The sequence below is a fragment of the Notamacropus eugenii genome, chromosome 5 (genome assembly GCF_028372415.1).
Source record: "Notamacropus eugenii isolate mMacEug1 chromosome 5, mMacEug1.pri_v2, whole genome shotgun sequence".
Lineage (NCBI taxonomy): Eukaryota > Metazoa > Chordata > Mammalia > Diprotodontia > Macropodidae > Notamacropus > Notamacropus eugenii.
Genome location: NC_092876.1, coordinates 307,275,127 through 307,294,991, shown reverse-complemented (window position 1 = coordinate 307,294,991; position 19,865 = coordinate 307,275,127).

The following is a 19,865-nucleotide window of genomic DNA, read 5'->3' as shown; positions in this document are numbered from 1 at the left end:
ATTAAAAAGTAAGATAAAATTAAATAAAATGAAGGGATTAAACTAAAAGATCTCTAAGGTTTGTTCAAGCTTTAAATCCTCTTATTCACTGATTCCAAATCCAACAAAAACCATGAAGTTTGGACATGGAGGTGTGAGGCCAAGGAAAGTAGAATCTTTTGCTGTTTTTATTTTAGTATAATCAAGAAGTATAATGCCTCTATTTGAATGTGATTAAAGAAGATCTTCCCCACCCATTGAGGCACCTGCCCACTGAGGGAGGCTTAATTAGGGGAGTTGTTTTGTAGGAGGGTCCCAAGTACCTTTTGCTTTTTCTTTTGAGGCACTGGGTTAGAGGGTCATGCCCTTTGGCTCTGAAAAGTGTATAAATACTCTGAGGGTAAGGTTTTACTTTAGGGCTTGGTTTTTGGAAGAAGGTTGTGTGCCAGATGAGACTCTGGGAAGCCACCAAGCAGCCCCCTGGCTTTGAAAACCCAGATGTTGGTGTTTCCCTCTCTGGTAAAGATGTATGTATGTATGTTAATGGTCAGGCAGTTTAGAAGTACTGTCTGTTGATTTTTTATTTCTCTGAAATTTTGATTTTGATTTTCTATGATACCTGTGCTTGATTAAAGTGATTGTTAATCCCTCAAAAGTTGCCTTTCTTTTCAGAGAAGCAGATCAAAGAACTAGTGGTAGCAGGCCCCCCTGTGTATGTTGGGGTACTTACTGATACAGGAGGGTTGAAGGAAATTGGGAAATCTTCACCATTAGCATTTATAGAAAAACAAAAAAGGCAGCTCCTTATCAACCTGGTAGGATTTAAGTGCAACACCACATACAAGAGAGGAAACAAGTGAAATTATATCTCCAGATTTCTTTCAGCCCTGATAATCAATGAGTGGTCAACCCAAATCATCTTCATCAAGTTCCACCTATTTAATTTCTGTGGTGGTTTCCATTTACTCTATCAAATGATGGCAAATCCCTGATCATGGGCTTCACAGTTTTCATCAGCTTCATTCATGGACCTCATTTCTCTCCAACCAATAATTTGCAGTCCAGTTGGGTCAATTTCTTTTCATTGGTGCTTATCAATAATATCCCTCCCCCTCTTTCTTCATACTTAACACTTTCCCACCCATCCTTTAAAGGATGATCTTTACAGCTCTCTCTTATCTCCACAAAAACTTTAATGACTTCAGAGAAATTGGTATCACAATGGTTAATAACCTTAAACACACCTTGTTGATCTTCTTCCACCTTTATATAGTATTCCTCTTTGTTAAATATATATAAACACATGCCCTTATTTACTTATAAAACTGATAAACATTTGAGTACCTGGTATTCAGTAGTATAGTATATGTTATTAAGATATAAAAGGTTACTTAGGTTCACTAGGGAAACAAGATAACACCTATGAAAAAATTAGAAAATAATTTATTTATACATAAGAAAATCCATTCTAAGGGAGAAAAATCATTTTGATATATAATATTCTTAGAATGAGAGGAGATATGATATAGATGAAAAAAAGTTTGTACTTGGAAGCAGGGAGACCTGGGTTCAAATCCTACCTCTGGTACTAGTTGTCAACCTCTCTGAACCTTAGACTTTTCTTCCATGTTATAGATGGTTAGGGGTAGAATAAAAAACAGGAGGCTAAGGGGAAAGATAAAGTAGTAGGTACAGAGTAAAGAAGAGAGATTGAGAAAGACAATAGTGAGTGAAAATAAGATGGAAGGAAATTCACAAATAGTAATTCTAACTTTGAATGTAAATGGGATGAACTCACCCATAAAGTAGAAATGGATAGGAGAATGGATTAAAAATCACAATCCAACAATATATTGTTTACATGAAACACATTTAAGAATGAGAGATACACACGGAGTTAAAATGGAGGGTTGGAGTAGAATTTATTATGCTATAGACTGTTAACTTGATCACCTGACCTCAGAACTGGAAAGGGTCACAAGATCATAGATTTTCAGCTGGAAGGGGCCTCTAGTCCAGCCCTCTCATTTTCCCATTGAGGCAATGGAAGCCAAGGAAAGTATAGTGACTTACTGAAAGGTAACAGAGGCAAGATTTATGTGTCAGGCATTGTGCTAAGTACTAGAGATTCAAACAAAGGCCAAAAAACAGTTCCTTCTCTCCAGCAGCACACCATCTAATGAGAATGACATCATGTAAACAACTACATACAGACATGTTATAAGGATAAATTGAGGTATCTCAGAATGAAGGCAAGTTGAAAAAAGGACTGGAAAAGGCTTCTGTCTCAGATGGTGAGACTTTACCTGAGATGTGAAGAAAGCTAGCATAACTCAGAGGTGGAGATAAGAAGGGAGAGTTCCAGGTATGGGGGACAGCCAGTGTAGCACCTTCTTTAAAGAACAGTAAGGAAGCCAGTGTTACTGGACGGAAGATTACAGAGAGGGCAATTGGGTGTAAGAAGGCTGGAAAGGTAGGAAGAGGCAAGGTTATGAAAGGCTTTGAAAATCAGAAGATTTTATATTTGACCCTGAAAGTGATAGGGAGATACTGCAATTTACTGAAATGGGGATGGGGACAGTCTGGTATGGTCATACCTTCTTTCTAGGAAGATCAAATTGACAGTTAAATAAAGTATGGATTATAGTGGGGAGAGACTTAAGGCAGGGTGACCAACCAGCAGGTTATTCCAATAGACCTGACATGAAGTGATGAAAGTCTCTACCAGGGTGAGAGCAGTGTCAGAGGAGAGAAGGAGTCACACACAAGAAAAGTACCATACTGGCCTTGGAGGAATTCTTATAGCTCCTTCTTTGTGCTGCACATCAGCAAACCAAATTTATCAGATTATCAAATTGTCTCTTTACAAAGCACATAGGCATACTGAGAAGACGAGGTAGGGTACAGGATGGTGCTAAGGTAGGAATGATTTTGAAATTATTTTGTTGAAAGGGTGATAAACATGGTGAAGAAGCCCAAATAGAGATCCTCTCTTTCTCTACCACCCCTCCCCAGTAGGGGCTCTGTGATTTGGAGTAGCTGGGCAAAAAGAATTTGAGAGTTCTAAATTCTGGTCCCCTACAAAGTCATTGTTTCATTTTTTGTAGTACATATTTTTGTGGTCTTGTGTGCCTCAGGGATGAATCAACACAAAAAAATAGACTCAGTCATTTATGTTGACTTAAAAACAAGCAAACCAACCAACAAAAAATCCCATAGTTTGCCTTCAAAATTCTGTCCCCTAATCAAGGGTCATAGTTGCTGAAATATAGAATCAGAGGTAGATGAAAGCATCTGTCTATTTTGAATTTTTTATACTTCATGACTACTACAATACCTGGCAAATTGTCATTCAGTAGTTATTTTCAGTGGTGTCTGATTCTTCATGACCTCGGTTAGGGTTTTCTTGGCAAAGATACTAGAGTTGTTTACCATTTCCTTCTCTAGCTCATTTTATAGATGAGGAAACTGAGGCAAATAGGGTTAAGTGACTTGCCCAGAGCCACACAGGAAGCATCTGACACTGGATCTGAACTCAGGAAGATGAGACTTCCTGACTCCAGGCCCTGCACTTTATCTGCTGTGTCACCTAGCTGCCACCACCTGGCATATAGCCCCCACCGCAACATATAGTAGATACTAAATGCTTCTTAGGCAGTAATAATAGTAATAATAAACTATTATATAGCCCTTACTATGTGCCAGGCACTGTGCTAAGTGCTTTACAGCTATTTTTCATGTGATCCTCACAACCCTAGGAGATAGATATTATTATTATGTCGATTTTATGATGTATTTAAGTGACTTGCCAAGAGTTACACAGTTAGAAAGTATTTCAGTTTGAATTTGAACTTAGATCTTCCTAATGCCAGGTCTTGCTAGAATGCAGGTTCCTAGAGCAGGAATTGTTTCCTTCTATGAATTTGTATCACCAGTGTCTAGCACTTAGTGGGAGCTTAAAAAACGCTTGTTGATTGAATGATTGATCACACGCTCCCTCCCTTGCCAGAGAGTACATATTCCCACTAAATCATCTCTCTCTGACCTTACCTCACCCAAGTTTTCACAATCAAACTGCCCTCCAGCTCTTCTCAATCCAAATTTTCTCTCGGTACAAGCAGTAATTCTGTTGTTCTTATCCCACTCTGCCCCATCTTGCTGTAGGCTACATAGAAATGAAAGTGCCTTCTGGTGGAGCACCTTCCCCAGATTTTCCTGTTGTTCTTACTTACTCCCCTTCTCAATGAAAGTGGAGTACTAGTAATGGCCAGCCCAATCCTCTCCTTCCTTAGCACTTTCTTTTGTACTTTCTTTTTCTTTTTCCACTTCCTGTGGAAGTTCTTATCACTTTTGAATATAAGGTAGCCCCCATCCTCTTCCTCAGGGATGGAAGGATATGGATCCACTCCTTCTTACCCACTACATAATTTGAGGCAATAGAAGTCCCTCCTTTCCCTGTCATTGGACCTGGGTTTCAGTTCTTACAGAGGAGTCATGGGAGTACCTCATCAATGTCCCACTTCTTTCAGTCTGATATCTTTCACTTGAAAGGGGTGAGGGACTAGGTGTGCACTGTCCTCCACAAAAAGACCAGGTCAGTCAGCCAATAAACATTTATTAAGCACCTACTATGTGCCAGTGACTGCGCTAAGCACTGGTGATACAAAGAAACGTAAGAGATATCCTTGTTCTCCAACACTTACAATTTGAATGGGAGAGACAACAGGCAAATAACTGTATACAAACAAACTATATAAAGGATAAACTCAGCGCAGCCAGGGAATGCAGTAGATAGAGCACTGGCCCTGGAATCAGGAGTATCTAAGTTCGAGTCTGGCCTGATACTTATTAGTTGTGTGACCCTGGGCAAGTCACTTAACCCCAATTGCCTTCCCCAAAAAAATAAAATGAAATAAAGGATAAACTCAACCTATTCAACTAAGGGAAAGTGCTAAAATTAAGAAGCACCAGGAAAGGCTTCCTGTAGAAAATGAGACTTTAGTTGGAACTTAAGGGAAGCCAGGAGGCAAAGCATGCCAGACATGGGCGACAGCCAGTAAAAATGCCTGGAGTTAAAGTGTGGAGAGCAGGTTATGAAGAGCTTGAATGCCAAACAGGATTTCATACTTGATCCTGAAGGTGATAGGGTTTATTGGAGTTTATTGAATGGAAAGTGCTATAATCATATACATATTTTAGGAAAATCCCTGGGAACACAGAAACATGAGTTCAACCCTGAGGAGCTGAGGACTCTATCTGATTCCTAGAGACTGTTACTACTGCTTTCTACCTCCTGGGCCCATCCCAGCGCTACAGCCTTATGACCCAGTCTTTTGGATTACATTCTCACAATCTCTTTTTGATGTTGTAACATTCTTCAGCCAGAAAAGCATGTTCTTCATGTGTAAAGTTGTGAGGAGCACAGCATCTGGTAAAGGGCTTTTGGAGCTTATCACTCAGCTCATTCTTCAGTATTTCTAAAAAGATTACTTTGGGGGCAACTAGATAGCAAAGTGGATAGAGTACCTGACCAGGAGGACCTGAGTTCAAATCCAGCCTCAGACCCTTGACACTTACTAGCTATGTGACCCTGGGCAAGTTAACCCCAATTGACTCGCCAAAAAATAATAGTAATAACAAAATAAAAAAACTGCTTCTCAACAACCCAAACCAACTCTCCTTACTCACTCTATCAAACACTTCATGCTTTCCCTGGTTCTCAATACAGTAGCTGCAGAATCCTGTGACTTATGAGGATATCCAAACATCTCACAAAATTCCACTTCAAAATGTTATTGTTTTTGAGTACTGAGGTCTCCTCCATTTATTAGTATTATATGTATTGTCCAGGCCAAGGTTTACCCATGGAGTAGACTAGTTAGGCCTACTGGGACACAAGCATTTATATCTTAAATACCAGATGGTCCATGGAACACAGCAGAGATAAGATCTCTGAAGCTATCTGAGGACCAGGACCAGCATTGAGGAATTTCTGTGCTAGGCCCTTGGGGCTTCCAGCTTTGCTCCTCTAAGCTCCACATCACCTTTATTCCTCTATCCAAAGAGACCAAAGCAGTCACTATGGTAATCAGGCTGCTATCGTTGCAACACCACCCTTATTTACAGTCATGTACAACCTATGCCCTAGATCGGTAGTTTTAAACTCAGTAGAAATGGGGCCACTAAACTCCACATAACAATCTGTGCGGTCCACATATGGACTTAGCTTTAAGATGTAATGTTATCTATGTTTTCTTCTATTTTTATTTATTTTGCTAAATATTTTCCAATTACATTTACATTTGGGGTCAGGTGATCCAATGGATAGAGAAATGGGCATGGAGTCAGGAAGACTCAGAAACTTACTACCTATGTGACTCTGGGAAAGTCACAACCACTGCCTGCCTCAGTTTCCTCAGCTGTAAAATGAGGACAACACCTTAATAGCACCTTCTTCTCAGGGTTGTTCCCACCCGGCCCCAAGGACACAACGTTAGTGTTTTCTACCACTCTTGTCCACATTCCTGTCTTTTATTATGCTTATCTATCAGCAGCAAAGTGATATATTTTGGCCAATGAAAAACACCAATCTCCCTGCCTCTGAATTGGAAGTCTTCTGAAGTTCTTCATACTCTTTTTGGGAGAATGTGTTGGGGAAGGTGAGGATCAAATGAGAAGTTTTTTGCTAAGTGCTTCGCCAAGTGCCTGGGGCATCATGAGTGCTGGATAAAGGCTTGTTTCCTTCTTTTTCTAAGGTTACCTTTTGTTCTGGTTCAAAATCATTTGCAGCTAAACCAGAGAAAGCTTTGCTCTCTGCCCAAAGGATTTAAAAAGAAAAAAACAATAACTTTTTTCAGTTTTGGAGCATCCTGCCAATCTTCTTTTAGTCAGATGTGATGCCTTGCCCAGATTGATAGGTATCCTCCCCAGGGAGAAGTCCGGAACTCGGATAAAGTGGAAATGACTTAAATGGCTCTAAAGAGATGAATGAAAAAGAAAGTAATAGGTAGCAATACCCAGTAGTTATCAGGAAGGATCAGAAGATTGGCATCCAACCACCAGGAACACCAAAACCAGTAAAAACAACCTGCCGGTGAAGACTATTTTTACCATGAGACTATGTATTTGACCAATGGAGCCCTGGTAAAGCCTGATAAAACACCATAATGACCTTTAACTAGGTGAGAAAAATGGAGGGCATTGATTGGGGTGTTTGGCTACTCCTCTTCTCCTAAATGGCCCTGAACATTCATCATGTCTAACTCTGCATCTCCAAACAGTGGTGCTAGTACTAAAGATTTCTATCAAATTCAAGATTCCTTCCAGTCCTAGCTGAAGTTCAACATTCTCTATGTAACTTTCCATAATGATGCCAATACACACTAATCTATCCCTGCTTACTCCATGCAAATTAGCATTATATTTTAGACTCTAGTTTCATGTGCATAAATCATTGAATCTTAGAATAATAGATTTAGAAGGAAGGAGGGGCAACTAGGTGGCACAGTGGATAGAGTACCAGCTCTGGAGTCAGGAGGACCTGAGTTCAAATCACTCAGATAGTTACTAGCTATGTGACCCTGAGTAAGTCACTTTACTCCAATTGCCTCAAAAAAAAAGAACTGGAAGGTCTTAGAGTTCATCTATTCTAAACCTTTCATTTTACAGATGAGGAAACTAAGGCCTGATGAGGTTAAAAGACTTGCCCAAGGCTACACAATCTGATCTCTCAACAATATTGTATATACCTTTATATGTGTGTATATACATATGCATGCATATATACCTATGCATACACATATACATAGACATAGACGGGTTTTTTTTTCCTTTTTTTAAAATTTATTTATTTTTTAATGTTCTACAATCACTACCAAAAAGCTTATATTTTTTACCCCCCCGCCTACTCTCCTCCACCCCCTCCCTCCCCAAGACACCGTACAATTCTATATATGATCTACATATACTTTCCTATTGAATATGTTTTCACTATAGTAATGCTGTATAGATGAACTAAAATAAATGGAAGAAATCATATAGTAAATCAAAACATAATACACACACACACACACACACACACACACACATATACAAACAAGATCTGCTATATTTGCAAATGAACTCCATAGTTCTTTCTCGGAGTGTGGAAGGTGTTTTGCCTTAGAAAACCATTGGGAATTTTTTTTTTTTAAGTTCTTGGGTTATTACGAAGTTCCAAGTCTACCAGAAATAACTCTCACACACTGTGGTTGTTGCTATGCACAAATTTCTCCTGGTTCTGCTCCTTTCACTCAGCATCAGGTCATATAAGTCCTTCCAGGCCTCTCTGAAGTCTTCTTGTTCATCATTTCTTATGGCACAATAGTACTCCATTACATTCATATACCATAATTTATTCAGCCATTCCCCAACTGATGGGCATCCCCTTCATTTCCAGTTTTTGGCAACTACAAAGAGTGCTAGCTGCTACAAATATTTTTGTACATGTGGGGCCCTTTCCCATTTTTATGATCTCTTGGGTATACAGTCCTAGTAGTGATATTGCTGGGTCAAAGGGTATGCACATTTTTGTAGCCCTTTGGGCATAGTTCCAAATTGCTTTCCAGAATGGTTGGATGAGCTCACAGCTCCACCAACAATGAATTAGTGTTCCAACTCTCCCACATCCTGTCCAGCATTTATCATTTTCCTGTTCTATCATGTTTGTCAATCTTATAGGTGTGATTGGTACCTCAGAGTTGTTTAGATTTGCATTTCTCTAATCAAAAGTGATTTAGAGCATTTTTTCATATGATTAGATATCTTTAATTTCTTCCTCTGAAAATTGCCTATTCATATACTTTAACCATTTATCAGTTGGGGAATAGACATGGATTTTGACATAGATACAGACAAGTATATATAATTTTAAATTGATGTTCAAGGTTAGAGACCAGGTCTTCTACTTCTTTCTTTCTTTCCTTTTCTTTCTTTCTTTCCTTTTCCTTCTTTCTTTCCTCCTTTCTTTCTTTCCTTCTTTTCTTTCTTTCTTTCTTCCTTTCTTCACCAAATCTAATACAGTTTGATTCATCATAAACAGTATTAATGAAGATATATATGAATGAAATGTTTAATCTCTACTTCTGAAATTTCTAGAAATGACACATCAGGCATGAAAAGCACCAGAAAATAAGTGTAGTTACAACAATGTTAGTATATGCTATTATTTTCTCACTCAGTCCCAACCAGGCATAATCACTTATTAACCTTTATATATGATCTTAGGTTTCCCCACATGCTAAAACTTGCTCGTCAGAGATAATGAAAGAGTCCCTTAGTTGAGCCAGATTTTGCTCAGAACCAAGTTCCTATCGTAGCACTCTCCATAATGAACTTTGGCTGGTCACCCTTCTTTGAACTTGGGTCCTTTTGTCTACTCTGACTTCCATCCAGTATGTGTCTGACCCCTTTGTCTGTGGATTTCCTACTGGGATATCCTGACCTATGGAAACTACAAGATCCTTGACTCATGTCTGGACTTTCCAGGGTCACATGCCCAAATCTCAATGACCTCTGCTCCATTAATACCCACAATCCTAATGAGACAACCAGAGAGGAAACACTTTAGTCAGAAAAGCAAAGAGGATAGGGTCCAAAGCAAAGTAGGAGGGTCCAAAGAAAATCTGTATAATTTGAATCTGATTCCCTGTGGAAAGTATGTCACTCATGGGTTAGAACAGAGGAGGCAGCTAGTTAAGCACTCAGAGAAACCACACAATAGCTAGAGAGCACCCCTATCCAACAACAACAAACCTACAACACACACACACACACACACACACACACATACACAACCTCTAAAGTATTCATTTTGGGGGGCTCCTAGCTGCACATGGTAATTCAGAGATTTCTCACTCTTCTAGAAATCTGTTAGCAATCCCCAAATCTACAAACAGACTTTAGAAGAAGGAAAGAAAAAAAAAGGATTGTTACAGAAGCAATATCTCTGTAAGGAAAAGCTGAAACCTAAATTGGATGCAGCTGAAAATATCTCAATCCTACAAGATTAGTCTTGACATAAACACCACAGCAGAAGCATACTGCATGTTAAAGAGGTTTCCTGCAAAGCTTCTCTCTCTCTCTCTCTCTCTCTCTCTCTCTCTCTCTCTCTCTCTCTCCCTCCTTATTTTGCTGAACATCCCTCTTCTGAAATCTTGTATTTTCTTCTCATGCCCAAAATACTTTTTTGTTCTAACTGAATCCAATTCTAGACATTTTGCAGAGGGTCTATGATTAGAGCTGCCATTTGGAGCCCTGGCTGGCCTGCGATGAGGGGAAACATCACCATGTGGGCAAAAGCCAGCTGTAGAGGAGACCTAAAAGACCACAAAGAGGCAAAAATCATCCAAATTAGAACTGAAAAGGACCAATGGGATCAATTGGTTGTGCCTCCAGGGACCAGTCCCAAATTTCCCATTTCACCTCCTTGTGGCTTGTACAGTCTAATTTTCGATGTCTCACCACTTCCTCTTGGAAGTTTCGCCAGATCTCAGCTATCACTGGGGGAGAGGTCGCCTGAATTCTAAGCCCAAGTTAATTTAATTTTCTGTCCACTATCATCCAAAGCATTTTCTCTTTCTTTCTTTTACTTTCTTTCTTCTTTCCTCCCTTCTTTTTCTAAGAGGGGAAGGGAAGCAATTTTAGCTTTCTAAAAGCTACATTAATTTACGCAGAGTGCTTAAAAGTCAGTACAGGATCATTTGGGTACATGGAAAATGAACGAAATGGAAGTAAATTCTAATCAACCCCAATGCTTACAGGGTATATTATAGCAACATGGACACTGACAACCTCTAGTCAAGAACAAAAGACTCAGTGTGATAAAGTGGATAAAATACTAGCTTTGGAGTATATGTCTCTGACATATGGTAACTGTGGGATAATGGGCAATTCCCTTAACCTCTCTGTGCCCTAGGCAATTCTCCAATTAATATTATAGATTACAGGGAAATTATCATCCTCAACAAGCATCATTAATCAGTACCTATTAGGTTCAGGCACTGTGCTAAGCATTGGGGATACAAAGAAAGGTGGGAGGGCAAATTGTCCCTACCCTAAAAGAGTTCACATACTAGTGGGAGAGACAACATACAAGCAATTGTGTACATATAAGATATATACAGTGTAAATGGGAGGTAATCTCAAAAGGAAGGCATTAGCATTAGAGGGAGGACTGGGAAAGACTTCTAACAGAGGGTGGTATTGGAACTGAATCTTGAAGGAAGCCAGGGAATCTCGGAAGCAGAGTTGAGAAGAAGAGTATTCCAGGCATGGAAGACTGCCAGTAAAAAAGCATGGAATCAGAATTGTTGTATATGAGGAATAACAAGATGACAAACGAATAATCCATCAATGAAAGAAGTTTCTAAATCAAGAGTACTTTATACTGATGAAATGGCAGACCACAAAAGCAAAGAAAAAAATACTAAAAAAAAAATGGGTTCTCTGAAAGTGTCTCTGGACTCTGTGTGTATAAACCTATATACAAACATGCCTTGGAAATATATTATATTCATAATTTTAATAACTACAATAAAGACGTGTAGTAAGTATAAATAATAATATGTTGTTTATGTTATATATAATCAATATATTTTACATAATATAACTATATATGCATACATAGTTATCATTTTCCAAATGATTGCTTTTAAGGAAGAATCCTTTTTTTTTTTCAGGGTTTTCTGTTTGCGGACTATGATTTCATCACTGCAAGGTACTTCTGATTTAAAAACTCCTACTAAGTTTAAATACGTATACATGTATATACATACGTATGTATATATACTTACTTCTATAGAATTCCAGCTGTATCAAGATATTTCTACTAACTAGACAGAAGCCAACTGATTAAGTGAGCATGTTTGGGGACTCAGTCGAATTCAAATGTCTCAGTCCTTAGTTCCCCGAAAGGCCAGGTTGAGTCTACCACACACCAAAAAATTGCAATTTATACAACCAGCCAGATCTAATGTAGACTCTCCCACTCGTTCCAGCTATGTATGGTTATTGCACTTTTCCAGCAGGCTTTCTCCTCAGTCACATTCTTCAGGAGAGTCATATAATCTATTGGCATAATGGTCCTTTTTCAAAAGAAGCATTTCATTTTAATAAAAATGGGTATCACCATATTTAATCAATCAGGCTGATTGACAACAGCGATAGTTGAGTCTCCCAGCAGATGCTGCTGCTACCTCATTCTTATTCCAGTTTCATTTCTCAATCAAATCCATGTGTAAAAAACATAATGTGCTGCCAACACAATGTAATAAAACTTCCCCTGAAATGCACACCAGCAAGACAGAAACTGATAACTCAAAGTATGGGAAAAGTTAACTTCAGAAAAATCACTTATGGCACCCGAAGATTCAAGTTTTATGGAGGGGAGATATGCAATAGTGCTTGCTAGCAGCCATGGGCCAAATTCATGGATTTGTTCTGAGAGGAAAAAAAGAGAATTCCAAAGCATGGGCTCCCAAAAGCTGTTAGAGGGAGCCATTTGAGGTGGCTTGAAACTCATCCTCAAAGTTGACTTGGTGATATTTGTTCAGAATGTGTCATTTGCCTTCAGAACAATAAATTAGCACTAGAGCTGTATGGCTCTTTATGGCTGTGGAGATTGGTTAAAGATGATGTATCACTGGATGTCACAGACTGAACCAGCAGTTTTTAAAGTTAATGATTCCTAGAAGCAGAAAGGTACCCTAATTATAGCTGTATCAGAGAAAGGACTTATGCCACACTAATTCCTAACTCGATTCAAGCTAGAACAGAAGAAATCACACCTTATCTTAGAGGTCTTTTATAAGTCAGGACTTGAAGTGGGATGAGATGACAAGGGAAGCTATCTCATTTTTGTTTGGGAAGGCCTGAGATCAGGATGGAGGAAAGAACAGCAAGAACAGGAAGGATCTTGGGGCAGAGATATGCAAGCAGGGGTTATGGATCAGTATCAAGATAGGGGGTAAAAGATCAGGAATTTGAAGCAGGACTAGAGAGCTAAGGTGAATTACCCACACAGAGCACATAGCCCTAATTACTGTTTTTATCATGACACTACTCTGCTCAAAAATCTTTAGAGGCTTCTCAGGGCCTAGAAAATAAAGTCTAAATGCCTTTAGAGAATAAAATCCAAACTCCACAAGCCTAGCATTTTAAGTTTGCCACGGTGTGAGTCCAAATTATTTAATCATTATTTTCTCTCTATTCTCCAGTGCGTACTTACCCACCTCCCCTAAAACCACCTTGAATATTGCCACCTTGATGCTTTTGTTAATGTAACTCAGGTTGGAACCTGGAGTGTTTGCACAAAATTGTCCTTGTTGGAGATAATGCTATCTCAAACCTTTATATTCACCTAAAGGAAGAAATTGGTGCAAGAGTTTTGGAAGGAAAAGAACTTCTCATTGCTACTTGAAGAGAGAATAAACAGGTTGTAGAAGCTCTCCAGTTCTGAGGGAGATAGATATTTTGTAGAAAGCTAGCTGCTTTGAACTATCTCTAATTAGAAGGGATGCCTCCAATTTATGTCTAACCCTTCACCCCTTCCTACCAAATGCTAGTTCCAAAAAGGATCATCATAATTAATGAATAGTGAGGAAATCCATTCAAGCAGATAGCCAATAGAAATCAAAGTTCTTCAAATGTATATAAATACACAAGCCAAACAGAACTACAAACTTTAAAATCTAAATATAACAAAAATCATCCATACCAGACACCAAAATCCAAAATTATTTCAACAATTCAGTAGCTAAAAAGAATAAAATGTCATCATCTTATCAAAAAAAATCAGAGAAGTTATACAAATTAGGATACACAAAAGAAAACCAATTAGATTGAATGAGCTCTTTAGATGGGAGCAAGATATCTCAGCTCTGACAGGAGAGAGGGGATCCGATCTCCTCCAATGGGAAATTCCCCAAAGTTTCGAGGAAGGTGAATGAGAGGGAGATTTTGTTATTCTTTTTAGTTCAGTTTCTCAGGATCCATGGCCATGGAAATGTCTAGTTTCCAGGTATTTGATAATAACTCCCAGAATAGCCCCAGTGATTGTAGATAGTGATGAGAGATGGAAGGGGGGTTGAGACACCCCCTTCTCCCACAAAGACCAGAGTACCAGGGGCAGGTTGCCTAGAATGAATTCGTGGACTCAAGCATTGTTGAGGTCAAGGTAAAGATTTGTTATGCTTTTCAGCAGACAAGAGTTCTTAGGGAAACTGCCACCTTAGAGGGGTACAAGTAAACTTTATGTAGGATATTCTATAGTAAAACTGTGCCAAATATGCTAACTAGGTGATTCAGGATGGGATTAGGGAGTGGTTAAGAAGTGGTTAGTTCTTAAAGGAATGAAACATCACTCAGTCAACTAAAGGTCAGGGTTGACTAAGGAATACTAGGCTGCTCTCATCAACTTCTTGTTAGACAAGACAAATGTAAGGGAGTATACATATGTCTAAGTCTATGATACATATGACTGGTCAGTGAGTAGTACATATCTTTATGACCCAGTACACAACCAGTTCAGTCAGTACACAGCTGGTTCTGACTAATAAATTTTATAGATGCAGCTGGCTACTGTAGCAGGAAAGGTGATCACAGTTTTTGCTAGGGCAGGCTATCCGTGGACTGGGGAGAAACTGCCTGGGATCATGTTTTGAAATTGGAAGAAATGTAATTTTTAAAGAGAAATATGATTTTAGAATTGGGGTCCAATCATCTCATCAGATAGTAGCTCTCAGAATCGTAGAGACAGATAGTCCTACTGAGGCTATGCCATGAGATAAAGGGTGACATAATGTAGTATTTACTGTGCTTGTGCAGAATGATGATATTGCAAAAGTTAACCTGTGATCTCAATGTTGGTAAGATGCCTTCCTTGTCTGTTGCCCGATAAAGCAGGTGGACACTAGTCAGTAAGTGGGGAAACCATAGAGAAACATGGGGATCCCATAGGGGAATCTGTGTGTGCCTCAACTGGCCCCCATTGAGGCTTCAGGGGATTTAAGAGAGTGCTCAAGCTGTGTCTGTCTTGATTGACCCCATGGAGAAGTAAGGGTAGTTGCCCCACGTTCTTGCCCACCCCTGTGAGAAAGGTGATTAGGAAATGCTGTAGGAGTTAGTGCTTCCATTATCAGCAACCATTCTGAGAAGACTAGATGACAATAAAACTGATTATTAACCCCTCCAAAGGGGTCTGTCTGTCTGCCCAGATCAAGAGTGAACCTGTTAGAAGCTGGAGTCCCAAAATTCCAGTGTGTCTTGTGCTATCTGTGAAACAGAAGGTAAGCTAGAAATCAGGGACATGTTGAAGAACCAGTTTCCCTCTACATGATTGCCTTCCAAAGTTTGTTTCTTTATCTCCATTGAGGCAGAACCAAAAGAGCCTAGAATGACACACATTCTCCATAGAAGGAAGAATGATAAAGAAATTCTCTCCAAAGGTCTCATAACAACTCTATGTCTCACATAGACGTGCAGTGCTGCTGAATAATCGTTATCTTTATCAGTAAGAAGAATTTTATGCAAATGTTTCAGACTTGATCCGTTGATACGATTCTCTTTCCTAGAATGTCCTTTCCATCTCTTTTCCACTTAAATGAATCCTATGCATTCTTCAAAGTCTCACTCAAATCCATAATTCTCAGTCCTCTCTTCTGATCTTGTTATTATCTACATTGTTCATCTTTAACATTTGTTTAGTGTAATCATTCTCTCTTGTTATCTAAGTTTTTATTTGTATATGCTTTGTGTCCCAATAAAAACTGTATAAGATCCCTAGAGCAGTATATGAGTTGTCATTATCATTATTATTATTTTATGAATGAAAAGAATGAGACAAAAAGAGGCTAAGTGAATAGAGGTCCAGCCTCAGAGCCAGGAAACCCTGGATTCAAGTCTTAACAAACCCAGAATTGCCATGTGACCCTGTGTAAGTCACTCAAACTCTTATTATTCTAGGCAACTCTCTAAGACTATGATTCTGAGAAGGTGACAACCTACATTTGGCAAGGGGCTGAAGAACTATGGACAGTGGTTGGCAATGTTGCACAGAGAGCAGCAACAAATGACATCCCATAGAAAAAGAAGATCAAGAAGGTTGTCTGATGACACTTTACAAATAGCTAAGGAAACAAGGAAAGTGAAAAGTAAAGGAGAAAGGGGGAAAAATACCCAACTGAATGCAGAATTCCAAAGACTACCAAGGAAAGATAAGGTTTTCTTAAATGAACAATGCAAAGAAATATAAGAAAACAGTGCAATGGGAAAGAAAGATCTCTTCAAGAAAATTTGACATATTAAGGGAAAGTTTTATGCAAAAGTGGGCATAATGGAAGACAAAAAGTGATAAGAACTTAATAGAAGTAAAATAGATAACAAAGAAAGATCTTAACTCACCAATAACCATGATGATGTGGTTATTGATCTACAACCAAACATGCTGGAGAACGAAGTCAAGTGGGTCTTAGGAAGCGTTACTAATAATAAAGCTAGTTAAAGTGATGGAATTCCAGCTAAGCTTGTTTTAAAATTTTAAAAGATAATGTTATCAAAGTGCTGCACTCAGTATTCTAGCAAATTTGGAAAACTCTGCAGTGGCCATTGGATTGGAAAAGATCGCTTTACATCCCAGTCCTAAAGAAAGGCAATGCCAAAGAACATTTAAAGTGTCACACAACTGCACTCATTTCACACACCACCAAGGCTATGCTTACAGTTCTGCAAGCTAGGCTTCAGCAAGATGTGAACTGAGGATTACCAGAAGAACAGGCTGGTTTTTGAACAGGCAAATGAACTAGAGACTAAATTGCCAACATTTGCTGGAATATTGGAGAAATCAAGGGAATTCCAGGAAAAAAAAGGAAAAAACCAAAAAACAAAACAGCTACTTCTGCTCCATTGACTCCACTAAAGTCTTTGTGTGGATCACAACAAAATATGTCAAGTCCTCAAAGAGATGGGATTACCAGATAATATCACTTGTTTCCTGAGGATTTTGCAACAGTTAGAACCAAACATGGAATAACTGATTGGTTTAAGATTGGAAAAGGAGTACAACAAGACTATATATTGTCACCTTATTTATTTAACTTGTATGCAGAGTACAATATGAGAAATGCCAGAATGAATGAACAAAAAGTTGGAATTAAGGTTGCTAGGAAAAACATCAACAATCTACTCTGATGACAGAAAATGAAGAAGAATTAAGAAGCCCCTTGATGAGGGTGAAAAAGGAGAGTTTAAAAACTGGCTTGAAACTTAACATCAAAAAAACTAAGATCTTGGCAACTGGTCCCATTATTTCCTGGCAAATAGAGGGAAAAGAAATGGAAGCAGTGTCAGATTTTATATTCTTGGGCTCAAAGATCACTGCAGACAGTTAATGCAGACATAAAATTATTAAAAGATACTTGCTGCTTGGAAAGAAAGTTATGACAAATCTGGACAGCATATTAAAAAGCAGAGATATCACATTGCTGACAAAGGTCAAAGCTGTGGTTTTTCCAGTAGTAATATATGACAGTGAGTGTTGGACCATAAGAAAAGCTGAGAATCTCAGGACTGATGCTTTTAAGGTGTGATGCTGGAGAAGACTTTTGAGAGTTCCTTAAATAGCAAGGAGATCAAATCAATCAATATTTAAAGAAATTAATTCAAATACTGAAGCCATAGATGAATAATAGTTTGGCCATCTAGTGAGAAGACAGGAGTCATTGGAAAAGACCCTGGTGCTGAGACAGATTGAAAGTAAAAGGAACAAGGAATAGCAGAGGATGAGATGGATAGAGAGTATTGTGGAAGCAGCAAACATGACCTTGGACAGACTTTGGGAAATAGTATAGAATAGAAGGGCCTGGAATGCTACAGTCTATGGGGTCACAAAGAGTTGGATACACCTGAACGAATAACAACAATAACAGTATCTCTAGACTCCCCCACCTCTAAATGAGATTTTTTGCCCCAAGACTTCCAAATTTTCAGAAACTTTAGTTTCTGAACTAGCTAAAACTAAAAGTTTTCCTAACTTCTAATTAAAAAAAAAAGTATATTATGCTACACATTCTGTTTTCTTTTATACACAGTTTGGTATCATTTTATCATTCTTTTATAGTATTGAAGTTATTTTATATAGTATTGCCTGTGTTTTGCTCATTTTATTCTTGTCACTTCAGGCAAGTTTTTCCCTATTTCCTCATATTCATTATTTCTTATGCTACAATAACATTCCATTATATTTACATACCACAATTTGTTCAATTAGCCTTTCCCCAATCAATTATCACCAACTTTGTCCCCATTCCTTTACTACCACAAAAAAGTGCTTAGGGCAGCTAGGTGGCTAAGTGGAACAGAGAACCAGGCCTGGAGTCAAGAAGACTCATCTTTCTGACTTCAAATCAAGCTTCAGACACTTACTAGCTGTCTGACCCTGGGCAGGTCACTTAACCCTATTTGCATTATTCCAGTATCTTTGCCAAGAAAATCTCAGGGGGAGGAGCCAAGATGGTGAGTAGAAAGATACACGTATGCTAGCTCCGAACCCACAGCCCATAAAATATCTGTAAAGAAGAACTCCCAACAAATTCTGGAGCAGCAGAAGCCACAGAACAATGGAGTGGATGAGATTTCTGTTCCAGAGAGACCTGAAAAACTGACACGAAAGGTCTGTCGCACCCTGGACCCGGAGCAGAGCCCAGTCCTGCCTTGGCCGCACAGCACCGAGAGGAGCAGATCTGAGAAGGCTTTAGGGACAGAATCTCCAGCAGCAGCACAGGTCCCTCTACCCACAGATGCCAAAGGTCAGTGAGAGAGTCTTTTCAGCTCACCAAGAGGGGAGCAGGGTGTCTCCATAACTCAGGCCCCCTCGGGAGGCAGCAGCAGAGGCAGCAGCAGACAAGGGCTCCCAAAGCAGGCAGGGGATCTGATCCACTGTTGAAGGTCTCTGCATAAACCCCCTGAGGGAACTAAGCCCCATGTGGTGGCCCTGCCCCAACCTGAGCACCTGAACTTAATCTCACACTGAAGAGCAGCCCTGCCCCCACCAAAAGCCCTGAGGCTGGGAAGCAGCATTTGAATCTCAGCCCCTAAAGCTAGTTGGGTGGATCTGGTGGCGAGGTGGGTGTGGAAAGGATACTCAGAAGTCAAGTCACTGGCTGGGAAAATGCCCAGAAAAGGGAAAAAAAATAAGACCATAGAAGGTTACTTTCTTGGTGAACGGGTGTCTCCTCCCATCCTTTCTGAGGAGGAAGAACAATGCTTACCATCAGGGAAAGACATAGAAATCAAGGATTCTGTATCCCAAACATCCAAAATAAATATTCCATGGGCTCAGGCCATGGAAGAGCTCAAAAAGGATTTTGAAAATCAAGTTAGAGTGGCAGAGGAAAAACTGGGAAGAGAAATGAGAGAGATTGAAAGAAAAGCATCAAAAGAAGGTCAACACCTTGCTAAAGGAGACCCAAAAAAATAACGTGAAAATAACTGAAGAAAATAACGTCTTGAAAACAAGGCTAATTTAATTGGCAAAAGAGGTTCAAAAAGCCACTAAGGAGAAGAATGCTTTAAAAAACAGAATTAGCCAAATGGGAAAGGAAGTTCAAAAGCTCACTGAAGAAAATAGTTCTTTCAAAATTAGAATGGACAGATGGAGGCTAATGACTTTATGAGAAACCAAGAAATCACAAAACAAAACCAAAAGAATGAAAAAATGGAAGATAATGTGAAATATCTCAATGGAAAAACAACTGACCTGGAAAATAGATCCAGGAGAGACAATTTAAAAATTATGGGACTACCTGAAAGCCATGATCAAAAAAAAGAGCCTAGACATCATCTTTCGTGAAATT